Below are 21,306 nucleotides of genomic sequence, written 5' to 3' on the forward strand. Positions count from 1 at the left end.
GAGCCGGGGTTCGAACCCGCGACCTCCGGATTGAAAGTCACACGCTTTTACTGCTAAGCCACCAGCGCTTCCCGCGTTTATTATACTATGTCATAGGATTAAATAAATAAATTTCTTCTTAAAAATATGTTATAAGTGTAGCAGTTATTTAGGTTAAGTTTCATATTCGTTAAATTAAAATTAATGACTGCTAAAACCCACAAATAAGTTATTATGTGTATCAAGGGACCAAAAGGAAAGTCTCAGTCCCTGGCCTTTATTAAGGCTTTTCTTAATTAAAATGGCTCGTATATGCAATTACAAAATTATCATACGACCTTTTGCATTCGGTCGTTAAAATAATAATGCGCCCCAGTGGGTATTTGATAGCAAAGGGCTTAATTTGAATAAATTCGAGATGTTGTGTAATTAGTTAAATATAATTATTCTTACGTTATATAAAACACATGAATGTAAATGTACAATACGGTACAATTAAGGGTAACATTCCATATCTGACCGCAGCTGCACTACTGGTACTGAACGCGTCGCTGTTACTGTCAGTTTCCATAGTAAAATGAACAGTAGTGCAGCTGCGGTTGGAAATGGACTGTCACCTTAAGATTATTTTAAAAACAAATTTATAATTTAAATCCTTGGTATTATAACTAATAGTTCCATTACTTCTAAGTAATATTATATATTTCCAAAAATGAAAGCAAAACTGTTCGACTGTTTACAAGAAATACAAAACATTTTTGAACTGAAATGCTTAATAAAGTTACATAAAAGACGAAGGAAAAGTAATAAAAAGTAAGTTAGCTCTGTAAATGCTCGCAGCGGAGCACATTCCGTCCGAGATATTATTGTGCGTACAACTTTTATGGTTTAAGAAACTTTTAAAATGCTTATACAAACATCTGTAGAGGTTCCGTAGGTAATAAATGACCAAGTGAGTCGGTCTGTTTGTCCGCGGCTCCTTAACCATTATTGCTATGAATTTAAGCATTAATTTCACTAAGGAAGTGGGAAAATAAAATATTATAAAAATTCAGGAAACCTTGGATAAAGTAGGGTTTCTTTTTTTGCTTTAACGATAAATACATTTGACTTGGCGTCGGGCATAAGGTCTCTAAAGGTGCATCCATACCGCACGTTTTGTGGAACAACACTGTGCAACTCGGTAACATTAGGTAACTTAAGTACTGTTACTGTTGCACTACTCGTACTATAGTTCGTTTTTATTAGCATTAGAAATAAGGTAAACAATCTTGATGACACATTTTAATTGAAAAACACATTTTAAAAATAAGTTACGGTAAATATGTAACAATTATGAATCTAATACGATCTTTTATAGTCTTCTGCTTTCATAAGTAATAGTTATTGATTTTTAAAGTGTTTTTCAATTAAAAGACATGTCAAAATCGCTTACCTTCTTTCAAGTTCTTTCTAATGCTAAAAAAAACGAACTATATAGTTCAGTTAAAAACTTGCTGCACGCGAAGCGCCGCGGCGCCCTTCAGTCAGTGAAATCGACTCGACTACGTACCTACTTACAAGCAAGTGTGTTGAAAATAATGTTTTCTTAACCCTTATCCCTCAGCAAATACCAGAACCTATCAGATATATCAATACTGGCGGAGCAAACAGATAGATAAAGTACTAGACGTGCAAACATTCTTCAATTATATAAAAGCCGGGTAGATGTCGATTAGCCACGTGAGATCAGAGTTTGTATTAAGGCCCCGAGGGTTCAGGTATTCTCTCACTCACTGAATGTAAGCGTGAGCGAGATGGCTATGCGTATTCAGGATCGCGGATAGCAGGATTTTGAATTGTTATTTTTAGTAAGTTTTAACAGCAACAAAAAATTACAGATGATTTCGATCAAAAATAAAATTGCGCATTTTTAAAAGCCGTTGTCATATTGTCGTTTTTGTGCAAAAGTTGTTACAAATTTTTAAGGTGGGTTTTAGATTATACCTAAGATTTTCGTGATATTTTTCTATCGAGCGAAATCTCGAAATCAGGTTTCGAATCGATGAAGTTACTAGAGAAAGGCCCCAAGATTCATATTTTTTGTAAAACGTATTATGATCTAAAAAAGCGCTAGGGTTTTTCAAAAACTTTGCTGGATGAACCTACTGCGCCTTAAATTGTAACAGATACGCGGACTGTACTGATTTATCTCTATTTGGTAATGTATTCCAGGGTAGCAAATACTTTCAGCGTGTTTTTTTAACTGATCGGCGATTCGCCTTAGTGCACACCTGATGCAAAGTGGACAGAGCCTAAGGATGGTATTCCACCTATTCAATTTGGCAATTTCTTAGTCCAATGTGCATTGCGTCTCATTCTCTCACTTAGCAAAATGTGAGACGCAAATACACATTGCACCAAGATATTGGACAGATGGAATACAATCCTAAGATGGAGTCACCGGTTCAGTAATAGCCAGTATTGATGCTGACTGTACACAAAGATTCGATTGCCCCAGATATCACGGTAATGTACACAGACGTAGCCCCGTAGCACATGTTACGAGTGCTACGACGCTACGCTACGTGCAACCTTCGTAGCACATCTAATAAATTGAGACAAATGCAATACAGGTCAATTCGAGTTTTAGTTATTCGATCTGGTTCCTATGTGATACTGATCTGTTAGTATCAAAAGTGACGTTTAAATAAATGTCATTTTAGACACTGACAGATCAAAATCGTATTAGAAACGGATCGAATAACTAAAACTCGAATTGGACTGACACTTGAAATTTCACAATATCGTTATACGAAAATGAAACCTAGAGCCTTTCGATAGAGTACAAAGTCTAGTAAACAGGCCGCCATTTAACTAGCCCGTATAACTATTAAGATAAACGAGGTTTGGGCAAATACTTTTTTAGTATGAGTTGGTTATGCGATTTTCCTGTGGACGTCATCATAATGTAAATAGCCTTTAAATCTTAATTTTATTGGCGGACCCTTATAATGTTTCAACATTCTACTTCTTAAAAGCTACTTACACTATTAAAGTCTCAGTACAGTAGACGCAAATCAAGTTGCTATTTTTAAAATTCAAATAGGTCTCCTGGTCTCTGCCTAGAAAGCGTTAATACTGCCCCTTTTTTATTTGTTTGAGATAGAGAGAGAGATTTGTTTGACGACCGGTATGGCCTAGTGGGTAGTGACCCTGCCTGTGAAGCCGCGGTCCTGGGTTCGAATCCCAGTAAGGGCATTTATTAGTGTGATGAGCGCAGATATTTGTTCCTGAGTCATGGTTGTTTTCTATGTATTTAAGTATTTGTATATTATATCTATCAGTCTGAGTACCCACAACACAAGCCTTTTTGAGCTTACCGTGGGGCTTAGTCAACTTGTGTAAAAATGTCAATTAATATTTATTTATATATTTATTTAAACCACAGTTCCTATCCACTAACGGAGCGGCAGCTGCCGTTTATTATACATATATTGGCGATTGATTGGGCCTGCGTTCAGGTTTTTAAAATATTCGATAATATAATACGATCGCGTCGCAAAAATAAAATCAATTAAAGAGACCCAAGGGGATCCCCAAGTACCGCCGTTCAGTGGACGCTCCACAAGAACCCATCAGAACAAGTGAATTCGGTAAGTTAGTCCGTACCCCCACTAAGGTTTCAATAGGCCTCCTGGCTTACTCAAATGCATAAAGATGCGTTTGATCGCCATTGTGATTGTTTCCGAGGCTCTTGCAGCTGACAACTCTATCGAACAATTATCGGTACATAATGCTATTCACTACATGTGGATCATTATGTATGGACTATAATGGACATTGACTGACACTCATCGGATTTTAGGGGGATAAATTTAATGACAGGTAGGAAGTTTCTATTTATATCGATAAACTTAATTATCGATGTTTTTTTCCGTATTAGTGAATGGGTGCCCACACTCCAAGTTTTATTTGTTAAACTTCAGAATGTCGTTTTAAAATGTGAACGTAAGTCCGGCTACCATCAGTTTGGCACTGACATAAACGCTGTCGAGAACGTAGTTTACTTTCTATACATCTCGCTCGTACTCGCATATTAGTGCAAACGAGATGTATAGAAAGTAAATTACGTTCTCGATAGCGTAAATGTCAGTCTTAAAGTGAGGAGGGCGAAGTACGCCTAGAATAGAAACAGCTGGAGGAGGCTTTTACCCAGAAGGGGTCTACAGTAGAAAAATTAAATAAATAAAACTTAAAAATATATATACCAAATAATATAATTAACTTAAAAATACAATAAATAAGATAAACAGCCTCAGCTGAACATTAAACCTATAGTTGTTTACACATAGCTAGTCAAAGTAGCTACTTACACTTTTAATGTGATACCTATGTTATTTATTTGAGAAATTCAACCCGTGAAAACAAACTCCACTTACTTTCAATGAGGTTTTGCTGATTTAAAAAATAAATTGAATATTGAATTCGTAAAAACATGCTTGACCTTTTTCAGCGTGTTTTCGTAAATTTGATTTGATGATTGATGCTATGAAATAATTTTATTTTCTATAGGGAATAAAATTGGGAGTATTTATTTTATATATTATTTGGCCTCAATTATATAAGTAGGTCATATATGCATGAGTTAAGGGTCAATCCATATTCATTATTAATTTTGATTTTAGGTGCGATGGGTTCAGTTAGCAGTGTTTTTGAAAAAAATGAAGTGCTTTTTTAATTAATTCGCAATTTCATCGTATGTTTAAAAAAATCGTCTTGTGAGTTACGTAATCGTGTCTCATTTTCGTACCTCAACAGATTTTTTTTTACAATTATTTAGTACGGGACACGTGATTTCGTGGGTATTTATTACAGCCAGAATAGGGATCGTGGGTATTTATTACAGCCAGAATAGGGATGATTTTTTTTTACAATTATTTAGTACGGGACACGTGATTTCGTGGGTATTTATTACAGCCAGAATAGGGATCTTACAAACCAGTAAAGTTTTATCCAAATCTGGCAAAAATATATTCGACAACAAAATAAAAATCTGCCCACAAAAGAGAATGTAGGTACTGTACTAACAACAGCTTTATTTGGCTAAACAACCTCATTCCAAGGTACAAAAAATAACCATAACTGCCATTACAAAACTCATTCGACTACACTACGAACCATATTCTCGTGTAATAAAGTCCAAATTCAAACGGATTTCCTACTGGTTGTTATAAGCTTTATTTCAAAGTAATGTCCTCCGACAAAAGACTGAGTAAATGTAAGTATAATTTTGCCTCATTTTAGGTAAGTCATTATTTTAATCCGTTTTTATTACGGGCTCAGAGGATGAAAGCAATTTGGTCGTTTGGTGCATATTGTGTTTCTTATGGTTCTAATTTAAGCGTTGAAGTAAACAGAGGGTTCTTTGAGGGCTTTGAACAAGCTTGGAGGTTTAAGCTTTTTGAAGATACCTTTAATATAAATCACGTTTAATTACCAAAAATGTAAGAATAAGCAACAACAAAAACATAGCGCTAGTGCAGGGTGGAGGTAGACAGGCTAGGTATGGCTGCACCGTCATTGAGACCGAAGAAATGTTGGATGGGTTTGAATTTGTGCCGTGTCCCACGGATACACATGCTGGTGCTAATATAGACGTGAAATTTAATGTAACAGTTGGGTATGTGGGTAAACGGTGATCGGCGTCAGATTAATAACTGGCGATGAATTCTGATGGATTTTGTTCAATTTATTGTTACTTTAATTTAAATCATTTTGTTTTAATTAATTCGAATTTTTCTTCACCTAATTTAATTAGTTTTAAATTAGTTTTAAGTATGTGGTGTGGTGTGCCCTAGCAGGGTGTCATGGACTGACGTTATTTAATTATTTAATACTTTTTTGACTTTATGTAATGTAAAATAATGTCACAACAAATAAATGATATGAAATGAAATGAAGTCCTGTAAATGAAGATAGTGTTATTATTGTGTTTAGTATTTTAAACAGTGTCAAAAATTTAAAGAAAAGAGCAAGGTCCAAGGAACTGTATTTATGGTGTGGCAAATAAATTTTGTTAGTAGAAAAAAACCCCTTAGTCTATTGATGTTACAGTGAGCCGTGAGTTTACTTACCGGCATCCCGGTTTTCATAAATACAGTTTTGGTTAATGGACTTTTCTCAATTACTCGTATTAATATTTAAACCCAGTTACAACAAAATATATTCCGTAGTGAAGCGTTATTTCAGCTGTCAAAGAAAAACGAAGGCACAATTTAATTCTAAGACTTTTCCCCTCACAATCCATAATTATTTGCCTACGGTAAATACGCGTGGTAGTCTAGATGTATGGTGGCTGATCAAGCTTTGGTAGTACCTACTAATGGCCCGCATGGAGACATTTTTGCGATTGTGGCACTAAGCTAACAGCCATATTCGAACTTTAAGATACATAAAATATTAGATATCTATTAGACATCACCAAGATATGTCAGTGTCAAACAAGTGTCAAAAGTGACGTTTTTGTGGGATGTCTAATAGATATCTATTATTCTATATCTAATACCGTGACACCTAGCTGAGTGAGGACCATTTAGCGCAACCTCTCATTTTGTGTTCTCTTTTGTTAGTTTTTAAGTTTGTTATTGTGCTAATAAATGCTTTTTCTTTCTTCTTTCTTTCTTAATAGATATCTAATAGATATCTAGTTCAAAATCCGAATCGGGCCCTAAGACTCTTTTGAGACATGGATGCCAATACAAACTTACACTGTAACATAATAAAATGATATCTTACGCACATAATTAGTTGCGGTTATGGTTTTGAAATGGTTTTGATACGACCTTAACCATCATCTTGGTGATTGGCGTGCATCTCACGCACGACTTTTAATTCATTTTCGCATGGTCTAATCAGCGCGAGCGATTTTTAAAGTCGTATCAATATAACATCAAAACCGTAAAAAAATCTTAAATCAAAATTGTTATCTAACTGTAAGCTTGAAATATAAATAGTCTGTCAATTATCAATCTTTTGCTCAACTTATTTACTTGTGTTTGGCCCACCTGCCAAATTTTAGACATGTCACTCTTAGTAATTGCCTACGATATAATAATAAATACCCGCCATGTCAGTTTATTGTCAAATTACGCTTGACGTTTACTTCGCATGTCTTGATAACACGATTAAATACGTGAAGTTCTTCCAAAAGCAACTTTAGCGTATGATGTTAACGTTCAAGTTTGAATAATTGAATTAATCTAAACTGACTCGTGACGTATTAATCATTAATGTTGCATTCGTTAGCTAAACCACCTCACTATAATAATAACAACCATCTAGCCTAGTTGGTATAGGTAAATAAAAAAAAATAACAAAATATTTTTATAAAAAAAATAAAACAAGTTACAAGGTAGGTGTTGAAGTCCCTGATTTCTGAGCTAGGTAAAGACCTGTGTTACAGAAGTCAGTGTCCTCTCCCAGACAATATAAACTATAGGTAGTGACCCTGTCTTCGAAACTAGAGGTCCTGGGTTCAAATCCTGGGAAAAAAAATTATTTGTATGTTCATCACAGATATTTTTTTCTGAGTCCATCCATAGAGAATAGATACTATAGAGGGGTCCTGTCATAGTAAATTTTGTAGTTACGGTAAATTTACTGCCATCTATCGACACACGATTAAAACTCAAAATTAAAATGTATAAAACTATCAAAAAATGTACATATATGGATAAATGATTTTATTATTTTTATATCATTTCGACCCATGTTCTTTCATTGATACCTATGTGTTAAAATTGTTAAATATCAAACGGTGTTGTCAACGCTATCTAGTCGAGCATAGGCCAAAGGTGTGTGCGCCATCTATCCGAGAATGACTTTTTCTTGATTTCCGAGGCACGTTTTTTCCTTAAACTTTATTCATCTTATACGGAGTTACATACCTATGTCTTTGCTATGTATTTAAGTATTTATATTAAATAAATACCTATTATATAAAGTATCTAAGTAATTGGAAGTTTAAATGTTTTCAAGGTTGAAATGTCTGCTCTGCAGTTTCGATGTAAATTAAGTTTAATTTATAATTGGCAGATTGAAATGTCAGCCGACGGATTATAGGCTCGTATAAGTAAATATGAAATTGAAGGCAGTCATTAGCGAAATCAATTTCTAATTAATTGCGATGTTTATTCGGCTTTTGAATTAACAGCCAACAGGAGCAGAGATTTAAATATTTTAGGCAGATATACTCGTCTCGCTAACGGAAGCGGCTCCTAAAACTATTGCGATAAGGACAAGGCGAAAAGTCCTGCGTAAAAATCTCAAAAATCGAGGTTTCGTACTCGACTGTTTCCTCCTCCAAAACTTAACCCATCGTAACCAAATTTGGAAATCTAAATGATTATGACATTATCTGTGTCGGACCGTTTTGATTTTTTGGCTAATTGATATAAGTTTTGAATAGCGCGCCTCTCATTGCAGCATAGTCAATTAGGCCATTTTGGCCATTTTTGAAGGGCTCTAGCGCCTTAAAAAACAAAAATATCAAGAAAAGCAAAACGGTCCGACACAGATATTGACAATATTAATCTGTGTTGAAAAAATTATTGCTCTAGCTTCAAAACCCACGCAGGAAACAGTCGAGTACGTTTGTATGGAGATATGACCACTCCTGTTGGCTCTTAACTACAATATTTTTTAAATAACGATTAAGCTAAAAAAAAGAAGACTTTATATAGACATGTATAATATTGTAGGAATACATTCGTGGCGTATAAAGAATCTGGGGTCAATAGGTTTGTTTGTTATTCGAGTGAAATATAAAAAAATATTTACCAATAAATAAGTAAGTTAGTTAAACAATAATCATGAACTAATATAACAAAATCACGTTCCTTCAATAGATGGCGCTGATTGAACGGAAAAAACCCTTCAGATTCATACATTTGTGACGGTTTTTCGTCTTGGTTATTGGCGCGCATCTCACATGCGCAATGAAGTGAAAGTCCTTATTTCACTTCATTTCGCATGTGACATCTGGCAATAAATTGAATATTGGAGGAACGTGATTTTGTTTAGACGTCTGTTTTGTTTTATTAGTTTATGAAGTTAAGGTTAAATTTGCGGTAATATTTATTATTGGCAAACATTTTCCACGTCACTAATCCTTCATTTACTTTCAAAGAGATGTTTGCACGATTAATAAAACGGATTTTATTCTTTTACACACCCACGTCAGTAAGCAATTGATCAGTCAGTAAGAAAATTGTAAATTCGTTTATTTGCTTGTAACATTTTTTAACGAAGATAGCGACCGCCCGCTTCTCTCTCTGATCGGTTGGCCCCATTATGAAAAAGTCAAACCTAACCGTCACCACTACATAGTATAAAACAAAGTCGCTTCCCGCTGCCTGCCTTATGTATGCTTAGGTCTTTACAACTACGCATTGGATTTTGATGCGGTTTTTTTTAATAGATAGAGTGATTCAAGAGGAAGGTTTATGTATAATTTGTTAACCCGTGCAAAACCAGGACGGGTCGTAAATTATAAAACTGAATCGGGAATTCGCGTACATTTACGCTTAAGTGAAAATCGTGTTAGTTTAAATCAATCTAACCTAACTACGTCATGAAGTGATCAATTCTAAAATGGCATTTCATGAAATTATCAAAATCTATGATCTGGCCACTACATGTCTTCTTCTTCTTGCTGCCCTTATCCCACGTTATATAGGGTCGGCACAACATGTTTTTCTCTTCTATTCTCCTCTAGTCTATCTTTCTTCACCTCAGCACTCACTCCTTTCTTTCTCATATCCTCTTTCACACAATCCATCCATCGTTTTTTGGGTCTACCATCCACTTAAACGTCGGTCAACATCCCTAACATTATTTTGTCTATATGGCCACGACATCTATGTAAAAGGAAACAGAGCGAGTAGAAATATTGTATACAATACTGTAGTGTGTGTACTATGCCTCACCCACACACGTACGTAGTGGTAGTATATAATAGCATGTACGCGTTAGTTTAACAGAATATATTCGTATTTAGACACCAACAGTTGTATCATTGACGCCACACCTTACATGGCGATCCTGCCAGTGCGGCCTCGCGCTGCACTGGCAGCGCGCTGCACCTGCCAGGATGCACCTGCACCTTACAATACTAGCTAGGCTAGGTTCGTGTACTCTTAATAAACTTGTCAACTAAGTAAACTAAAGTTAGAGCACGCAAACTCGATATTAGTAAACCTATTTGATAGATCGCAGTGATATCTCACTTGTTGACAACTTTGTTGCGTGTTCGTTTTGATCAATGTTTTTGTCAGTTACTGATCTGATTTCAAGGGCATGCCATAAAAAAACTCCACGGAGACTGGACTAGGTATATTTGCGAGGGATTTTTTTAAGTCCGTGTATAGTCTAACAAAGATAAATATTAACCTTCCAACGTTTTATCTTACGAAAATGACATAATTCCGTTCGACGGTCACAACGATCAAATTTTATAATCTAATAAAGTGATTGAGCTTTACGACTCGATATAAATTTCCCCAGCGATTAAGGCCCCGTGGGTTCAGGCTCTTTTCTCACTCGCACTGAGCGTAAGCGTGAGCGAGATGGCTGTGCCTGGTCTCAAATCGATGAAATGAATAGAGAAAGGCCTCAAAATTGCTATTAATATTTTTTGGCAACCGTGTTATAATCTAAAAAGCGCTACAATTTAAAAAAAAACACACACTGCACCTTAAGGCTCGCTAGAAATTTCCCCAGCGATTAATATTTCCGATACCTCATTTGCATTTCCATTGTGAAGGCTTACAGTATCGCATAATGCTGGAACAAAGGGCATAGTTGAGGAGAAATGTAGGGCCCTTGTGTAGGTCGAGTGGGTAAAGTATCCGCCTACGCGGCTACGGAATAAAAGGGAAAAACTTTACGAAGTTATGGTAGAAAAAAAGTAGTGATGTGACACACAGACGGATAGACAAACTGACTATGTGATGCCTAATGGGCGGACGACGGATGCAATATACGTCAAAATCATGTCACGATATACGTAATTAAAATTGGTTTAAATAAGACAACATGATTTTGACGTATATTGCATCCGTCGTTCGCCCATTAGCTGATGCCCCTCGAGTTACAAGCTTTCAAAGGCTGCGCTAGACCGGGCCGTGCCCAGGCCGAGTCATGTCATTTTCTATGACGGCTGATCGGCGATCACGTGGCGCTTTCCATAGGAAACGAAGTGCCGGAAGCTCCGGCCCGGCCCAGGCCCGGTCTAGCGTGTGTCGTCCTTTATTTAACGGCCTCTAGGCTAGTTGGTAGTGACCCTGCCTATGAAGCAGGGAGGTCCCGGGTTCGAATCCTGCTAATGTCTGTGTGTTTGTTACATATATTTGTTCCTGAGTTATGGATGCCACTAAGTTTGTTCTAAAATGTACCCAAACTTTAAAAAAATGGCACCTTTTTGTTTCATTGTAATAAACAATAGTTTCAATATAAATCACTTCGTTTCGGCAATTTTAAAGTTTCGTACGACCCACCGAACATGGCAATACGGGCCAATGAACGATTCATTTTATTGCCAAAAAGTCCTGGATTTTCCAGCGAGGTTAATTAAAATGCAAATGAAAGGCCCACGCATGCCACGTATGGGCAAGTTCCGAGTGCGATACGGAATTTGGGCCATTAATGCATAATGGCTTTTAAATAATACAGCCGGCCTAGCCAAGGTGACAATCGCTATCGCTTCGATAACGAAACGCCTTGTGTCTATATATCACTCTTCCATATTAGTTTCGATCGCTACGGAGCGTTAGCGATTGGCATGTTGGCTACGTGGCCAGACGGCCTAGCCAAGGTGACGATCGCTATCGCTTCGCCATCAAATCGCTTTGTGTCTCTCTACTCTTCCATAGTAGTGTGACAGTGACAGTTGCATTTCGTTCGCTACGTAGCGTTAGCGATTGGCATGTTGTCTACGGGGCCAAGTAAGTCAAAATCGTTCGAGGGAAAGGGCGTTTATGATGTTTACAAGAAACAATAACCTTAAGGCAGTGGTTCCTAACCTTTTCAGTCCGGTCACCCCTATGACTAACTAGCGAACCTGATTTTACCCCTCCTCCCAATGGTAATAAAAAATAAAACGTGTACGTTTGTTGTATTGTTAAACTAGGTTAGCTTATTACCCCCGTAAAATACCAGTTTTACCCCCACGGGGGTAATTACCCCCAGGTTAGGAACCACTGCCTTAAGGCATAGTAAAAAAAGTTTTGACCAAGGTAAATATTTGCTACCTGTGCCTTTAATCGTTTTCACCGCACTTAGATAAAGTAGCATTTTGTCCTCTAGTGATTTCATTTCATTTCATTTCATTTATTTGCAATAAACATGGTACAGTGGTTCTTATGCTATTTCACGTCCTATCACGTCTTGCGCCTTACAAATCTCGCATCGCTCGAAGCTCCACTGTTTGAAAAGCTCATTACCCTCTCGTGGTTTAATTTTGGACACTTTCAGATGCTTCTGATCTCAGTTACCTATCAGCACTACCAGCACGAAGGATAAACAACAATTTTGCTCCCAAATAACTTTTATTATTAGACGGGTGGTAAGTTTAGGTTAGGTTACATTACATTAGATTTTACGAGCAAATCTATGTTGATTATAGTTTGTCAAAGGACTGCCTCATTTCAAACATGGACGAGATAATCATACTATCTATGTCTTACACTAGTACTAGCACCCTAAAGAAAAGGATGAGTATAGTTTTCCTGGTTCTTACTGGCTGACAAATTGGTTTGACCAACTATACCTACATAGATTTTCTCGCAAATTGGATTCGGAATTCAGTAGTCCGAATTCGTACGTGTGTTGAATCCGGGTTTAAAAATACCCGTACAGAAATTCCGCAGGCGAGCAATTGAAAGCTAAAGAGCGAATGAATGGATGAATGAATGAGTTGAAGTTGATACTGAATAATGAACTGAAAGAATCTGCTGTAAATTGTGCGCTTTATGTGAACCTTGCATGAGTTGTGCTAATTAGGCATGAGAAGAGATGAATGCTCATACTCATACTCATACTCGTTTATTCATAAAGCCAATTTACATGTCAAATAAATTATACACTTACACTTAAACTTAAAATTATATATACAATCAATCGAAAATTAAAACAAAGCTTATTTACATGTCGAATTAAAATTGGAAAACGTTTAAAATTAAAATTGAGGTCAAGACGAAAGACGCATAGCGAATGGCGCATTTAAGGTGTATTCCGGCGGTATGGACCAGGTTTAGACCATACAAGAACATTGCTGTTTAGTCTGATTACGTTATAACTAAATATTAAACAATATTAGATTAGACAGTTCAACAGAATCCAGATTTTTAATGATGTCCCATTAAGTAGTAGATGATACCCGGTGGTCACCTCTGTAGACAATGAGCAGTGAAGTTTATAGATCAAATGTAAGTACAGTCGCCATCGGACAGATATATCGAAGCGGCCAACGTGCTCACACATATCTGAACAAGTGAACGGGCCTCTATTGTCAAGACGTTAGAGTGCGTGTTCTGTTCGTATCTGGTGGCGACTGTCCGTACAGACTCAGTGGATCCACGGGTCTTTGACAAACATAAATGTTCAGTTTCATTTTCAATTAATGTGCATTTTACTTTAACTAAGAGTATTATCTGCACAGATTTAACTGCAAGAGTCTTGAAAATCATTTATGTCAATGAAATTTATGTTTGTCAAAGACCCGTGGATCCACTGAGTCTGTACAAATTCTTGCCAATATCAATATTATTTACTCGTAAATATCACAGTGTAAGGATTGAATACAGTAACCTATCTCGGAATTCCAGACATTCGCGAAAATAAAAACTAATTCGGCGTGATTTTTTTTAGTTTACCTAAGTCTGGGTTGTGTTGTAGTCTATATTTTCAATTATATAAACATGTTTCATTAAAATGTTGTTACATAAATTATCTTTTATTAGGTTAATTACAAGATAATACGAGTATTTATGTAATTTGAAAACAGTATGTGCGATCATAAATCATCAACCATAAACGATCAGTTTTCAACACATCCTCCGTCCTCCTCTGTTGGTCGCAATTCTCAACCAATTTTCTTGAAATTTTCTAAGCAGGTTCATAAATGAAATAGTAATTTTTAGTCGATTCAGTTTTTGTATTATATTTAAATGGCGGAGCCATATATTTATTCCGTTTAGCTATGCCCGAAAGGTCTACAGATCACACAGCCACTAGATTATAACAATGATAGGTACAGTATGTGACCTACAAGGTGATATTAATTTAGCCTGTAAGTATATGTCCCACTGCCTTATAAATAAACCGTTTTATTCTTTTAAAGAATATTTTGCAAATGCTTTAGATTAAACTTTGTTGACATCGATATTGTACCTACGTGTAATTCTGACTCTGACATTCTTTTAATCTGTAATGCATTATTATTGTTGTGATTGTTTTATTATACATAATTTATGTTGATTTTATTGTGCACCATATAATTGTATTTGCATGCATTTAAGTATGTTTTATTGCAAATAAATAAACTGAAACTGAAACTGCTGGGCACAGAACTCCTCTCCTATGCATTTAAGATAGGTAAAGCTCTTTTCTTGAATATTTGAAGGTCGTATCAGTCCGGAAATACCGACGACATTTCATTCCACAGTTTAGCTGTGCGAGGCAGGAAGTTTTGGTAGCGTGTTGCAACATGGCCTCGTTAGCCATTTTAATTTATTATGTCTACCGTCCACCTTCTTCTTAAAGATAGACGACTGTATAAATATATTGCTGAACAACAATATAATTTACAATATAATTTACTGAACTGGGCAAACCTTATCTGCTTCTGACGTTCCTGACATCCGGATATTGAATAAAACATTCAAAGGAACCCTTTAGAGGCTTGATGAGTTGGTAAGTTGGGAGTTATAAGCGTGTATCTACTTAATAAAGAGCCTAGTCGATGGGCCTGCCTACAAAACTTGGAATGGCATTTATGTTGGTGCATATTACGAAATGTAAATGTTTTCAATATATACAGGGTATTTCCTGTAACAGGAGCAATAAATTAAACATTAGGCTATACTCCTCAAACTGACCAACATTTGTTCAGCAACTTTTAAAAATAACTTAGTAACTTACCTATATTTTGATTTTTATTACACTTTAAAGTTTATTCTAAGACGCAATGTATTGCAAATTTTATTATGTTTAAAGCGTGACAAGCAACGTCAAACACACAGATGTCAGCGTACATTGAAGGCAATATTTATTTTGTATGAAAAAGAGGAAGTCTAAAGAATTAATAATTTATAAAAGTTATTTACTTAACAAAAGTTTTATAGTTTGAGGAGTATAATATAATTATGTTTTAATTATTTGCTCGTGTTACAGGCAACACCCTGTATACTAGTATTTTAATAGTCAATAGGGCTTGTGCTATGTGTACATAAGGCCTGTTCAGCTTACTGTGACTGGGAGCCCGATTTAGATTTCACAATTTGTTGTCGTTTTGATCTCATTCTGATATGACCTCACAATCCTCACATTGCTCATGCCGGTAGAAAGCGAAATGAAATGAAAATCGTGTGTCACATGATCTTCAAACTCGTATCAAAATTACATCAGATCTACAAGGTCCTGAGAGTCGTCTTCGAGGTCGTAACAAAATAAGTTCAAGACCGTAATAACAATTGTCTTCGGTTACCGCAATAGTTATTCATGTCCCATGTTCAATCCCCACCTGTCACCCGTTGACCACGAACACGGCAAAGGGTGCGAAACGTCGGGATGTATTTTAAATTTACTATTCGCTATGTGCACGACTGGTGCTGCCCTCATTTTCTCGGACTTTCTACGTTAAATCTTATGGAGTAAAATTAGTTCAAGCGGCTGCCGCTAGTACTAATGTCGGACATTCCATAAGATTACCTGTGTTTGTGACGATCAGCACCACTTCCCCCTCCACCGACTTCGCACCTTGCCAATACGCGATATTATCCGACCCATTGTTTTATTCTGTAACAAGGTTGTTAAATCTGAATATGGCTCCTGTTATTTTTAACTGACATATTGAAAGACTAACCATTATGACTAATTTATCTATTAACCTCTCAGTTCCCAGTGGCTCCAATATGAGTCGGAATTGTATGGATTTGAGAGGTCCTGGGAAACGAGGGGTTAAGGTGGAATAAGGCAAAAGAGGTTGAAATCGGGGGAAATAAATAGAAAATTCAAACGGCGTACGCCCAGTAATAAGGTCGCATTACCTTAGGCGCGAAATCTAAACAGATCGAAAGCAGCTTGCAATACGGTATTCATGATAAGTCTATTGGGGCTATATAGATAATGATTATTAATGACACTTAGAGTCTGTTCGGAAAGAGAAGAGTCGTGGACTGTATTGGGCCCCATGCATTTCACGACTCTTCTCTTTCCGCACAGACTCTAAAAGGGAAGTTTTTCCGAATCGTTTTCTATCAAAAAAAGATTAGATACGACAGTTTCTATTTTACCTTAATTAGAATTTATTTCTAACTAGCCACCAAAACCTTCCTCAAGAATCACTATATTAATATGTGAAAACCGCATTAAAATCCGTACTACACTTTTTGAGTTTATCGCGAATATACAGACAGACCGACGCGGCAGGGGACTTTGTTTTATAATATGTATTGATTGATCTATCGCGTTTTGGGTTTATTTTTCAATTCTTTTAAATGTCGTTGTTACTAAAACAGCGGTGCTATGTGTGTTATTGCACAAAGAATACCAAATATAACGCAATATTCTTAACCCTAGCAATTTAATTAGAAGCCTTAACAAAGTGATTGTGTTAATTAGCGTTCAGAACGAGCACGTTTACGCAAGTCATCGTGCAGGCGGAGCATGATGGATATCACAAACACAATGATTGATGGCCGTTATGTGTAAAGCTGCTAGGATTCCCAACGTAAGACTGGTAAGTACACACTTTATAGTAGTTATAACTCGTTTTATAGTATAACTCGTTCACGTATTTCTGTAGGCATAGAAAAGTTACAATTGAAATTTAGATTTTATTCTAGAAACAATCTAGACTAGTATTTTTTATACATTTTTTTTTCATGTTTGACGATCCTTTTGTGAAATTCTGAAATTTGTGTTAAATTTGATTTGTATAATAATCCAATATTATTATGGAATAATAACATCAATAAATTGCTCTGATAATTAGCTTAAGATAATTTATAAGTATGTTATGATACGAATCATAAGTGCTTGTTGCTAGACCTACATGAATAAAGTATATTTTGACTTTGACTTTGTTAAGGGATATTGACGTGAAGATATTGACTCTAACTCTAAAGATATTGACGTGACAACATCTTATAAATCGATGAACACCGGTAGCACGAAAAAGTGTTACGTTGTGGACAGATCTCCATGGTAACGATGTGGATAGATCTCCATGGTAACGTATAAAAGTATGCAAATTTTCATCAATGTTTTCTTATGACGTTATCACGCAAAATTATCGTCCGTAAACCGACTTTACAGACAACCATATTTTTTTTACATCACTTATTTCAGTACTTGAGACTTGAATAAGAAAAACGGGATATATATATGCAAACATGGTTTATCTGTATTGTAAACTCGGAATGTTTCATACCTAATAAATATACCTGTAAGAAAGATACTTCAAAATTAATCGACTAGTTTTATATTTATACAAATTCATCTGTTTTTATTGGTCTAAAGACTTTAAAGTGTCTAATTAAAACAGTTTCAGGCTGTCTGAAAACGTAGCGAAGTTTCAGGAAACATTAATCTGCGTTCAACATGTGTTTTGTAAACTGCTGCAAATGGAGTGCCTCGGGCGTGCCGAAGCGTCATTCCGACTTAAAAAATCTTATCTTAACTTGAATTATATTTGAGTATTTGGATTAAGTGCTACTAAAATGGCATTTAACTTTTCTCAAAGTAACACATCGCAAACTATTTAACTCCAATAATCATTTGGCAAAAGAAAAAAAAAACTTATCGCAATTTTCCAGTCCAGTCCTTACTTGGCAAATTATTGTTCAATAAATAATTAGTGATATTTCATTTTACCAATATATTATTATTTTAGTCAAATGCATCGTTTTGTATAACATACTCTTTCCAAGCGAATATTTTAAGCTTAAGGTGACAGTCCATTTCCAATGACAGCTAGCTGCACTACTGTTCATTTTACTATGGAAATTGACAGTAACACCGACGCTTTCAGTACCAGTAGTGCAGCTGCGGTCAGAAATGGAATGTTACCCTTACGATCCAATTTTGAAAATATCATAATGTATAATTACGACCTAGTTACGTAATGTGCTATAAAAAGCACATTAAGTAACCACGTCGTAAATTTAAAAGGCCATATGTGCTGTAAAACGTTGTACGATACACGTGCGAAAAGGTAATTTGAAACTCGTGTCGATCGCACTTGTTTCGGAAATAACTATTTAGTTTTCAAATGCCGCTCAAATTCGGATAGCCGTGCACTAGCTCGTTAGCTGTATGAGCAAGCGGGACTCCATTAACGCTTTGTGATTTAGCTATAGGTAAGTACACTGAGTACAGTCGCTATCAGAAATATCGGAGCGGCAGAGGTGCTCAAAAATAAATAAACACGCACCTAGCGCCGTGAAAATACAGGCGTGTTCAGATATTTGTGAGCACCTTAGCCGCTCCGATATTTCTGATGGCGACTGTACAGTGTACAATAGCACATTTGTATGTAAAAGCAACTTTTCTTCTTTTACAAGTTTTTATTGTAACTTTCAATGTTGTACCATCGCCCACACTGTTAACTGTATATCGGTGGACCTTATGCCTTTTGTAATAACTTTCCATTATTCGATGGAGCTGAAACTTCACTTACATAATGTATGTTAGGTCACAGAATAAATAATAGTACTAGGTACAGAAGACTCACTCTCTAACAAAACGCGTCTGTTACGATCAGCACAGATATTGGCCGCTAGGTGGCGACAGCGCCACGCGCGGCTTATGGCTAGCCACCAAAATTGGTGTGGAACGGATGTACTTTTAGCTACATGTAGCAAAGCGACGAAATCGCGGAGTGAGCCACGCCTGGTTAGGTGATAAATTACTTACTTACACTTAGGTACTTGGCTGGCGCGATGACCCAAAATGAGTCTTGGCCTCCAACACACGAGAACGCCGTCCTGTTGGTCATCCTAAACATTGTTGCGCAGAGTGGAGGCAGATCTCCGTGTAAAATGACAATGCGATATTATGGTACCATCAAACTGAATTCAGCTAGATACAGTCGCCATCCTTCATCAATTACTACGAATTCTGTGATAAAACAACTCAATCTAAATGTGTTTGAGTTTGTTAGAATTTCTCGATAAGGAGTTACGTCTCCTCCACTAATAGACATGCATAACTCACCCTACATAAGTATTATACGTATGTAGTCTGCCGTTCGTCTATTTTACGAAAATGCTCCATGGAAACTTCAATATTAGAAAAGTTAAGCCAACATACGGTTTTGTTTATGCCCGTTTTAGTTTTAGTTTCGTAAAAACCCTGAAGCGGAAATGATAGCTTAGAATAGATATGAGCTGAGAGGTTCGGTTTTTCACAGAATATGTAAAAGTAGAATATATTATTCATGATGGAATGTGGATGTACCGAACCAAAATACTGATGATCCATTTAACGCCATCAAATCATATTCTAAGAAGGTTAAAGCAGAAAAAAATATTTTTGACGTGAAAAAATAGTTGTGTTTTACAAAGGTTAAATCTCCGTACCCGATTTTGTTACCAGAATTCCACCAGCCAAAATGAGGAAACAACTCAAAATTTGCATGTATATCATTAGGTACCACTTTTGTTAAAATGCAACTATCTTATTCATTTTTGAGGAGTAAAGATAGCCTTTCCGAGCTGGTGTGGTAAAAATAATAATAATAGGTTAACCTATTTTGTACGTCCTGCCCAATTCAATTTTTTTCGCGTCAATAAAATATCTTTTTCGTCAATGACACCAATTAATTCTGCCTTTAAACTAATCTTCAGTATTTTTCCCTAGTATTCTTTAGTTGATTTTTCACCTGATATTTTCAATAGGTAAAGTCCACCAACAGATACATTTATGCCAATGAAATGTTAAACAGATTATTATTAATTTAAAAAGCAAATTGCGAATTTTCGAAAGTATGCTTGCTTGGAGCAAGTAACCTAAATACTTATAACTTATTTGAATAAATTGTCCCACCTTACCTCAACATCATCAAACTTGGTCGAATTCACAAACATCTTTTTAAGCCAAACGTTCAAAATATATTAACACAACCTTATTTTCAGTAGGTAGGTGTCTTAGAGACGTGTAAATATATTTTTGAAACGTTGGCTTGTAAAGATGTATGTGAACTCGACCATACACTGCCTGCACTGCACTCAGGTACATATAATTGAACAAAGTGCATCAAAATGAAGGATGCATCATGATGCGAACGATGCTCATTTCCTGTTTCAAAGGATGCATGAACATGAGTCCAAAGAGCGCTTATTACAGGATATGAGAGTACAAAGGCTTGGGAATTGGGCTGAATAAATGCAATAAGCGATCGACAGCTGCCTGTTTCCTGCCGAGCGTCCCTGATGGCGGCCTAGCCAAGGTGACAATCGCTTGCTCTTCGCCATCGAATCGTTTTGTGTCTCTCTCTCTCTATCACTCTTCCATATTATTAGTGTTACAAAGACATTTGCGTTTCATTCGCTACGGGGCGTTAGCGATTGGCATGTTGTCTACGGGGCATGCACTAGATCTACATCTACAAGGCTTGAAAAGCCACAGCCAGGGAGGTTAACTGAACTTTCATAAATTATGTATTTTTAAAACCAATCTCAGTTCCTTTTCTCCTAGGTACTTACCTCGTAAGAATGAAATATACTTGTCTTATCTAGTGTGTAATATTTAAAACTTTCGCGTTTTAAACACAAATTTCGCGTTAGACCCGTCTATAAATGTGAGTTAATATTATCTAGTGTGTGTCTTATCTTATGAGTTTTTCGACAACTTATGTAAGAAATATCATTTGATTTTACCACTAGCTTTTCGGTGAAGGAAAACATCGTGAGGAAACCTGCATACATCTGCGAAGAAATTCAAAGGTGTATGTGAAGTCCCCAATCCGCATTGGGCTAGCGTGGGGACTATAGCCCAACCCCTCTCACGCATGAGAGGAGACCTGTGCCCAGCAGTGGGACGTATATGGGCTCAAATTATTATTAT

The sequence above is a fragment of the Cydia amplana genome, chromosome 11, assembly GCF_948474715.1.
Source record: "Cydia amplana chromosome 11, ilCydAmpl1.1, whole genome shotgun sequence".
Lineage (NCBI taxonomy): Eukaryota > Metazoa > Arthropoda > Insecta > Lepidoptera > Tortricidae > Cydia > Cydia amplana.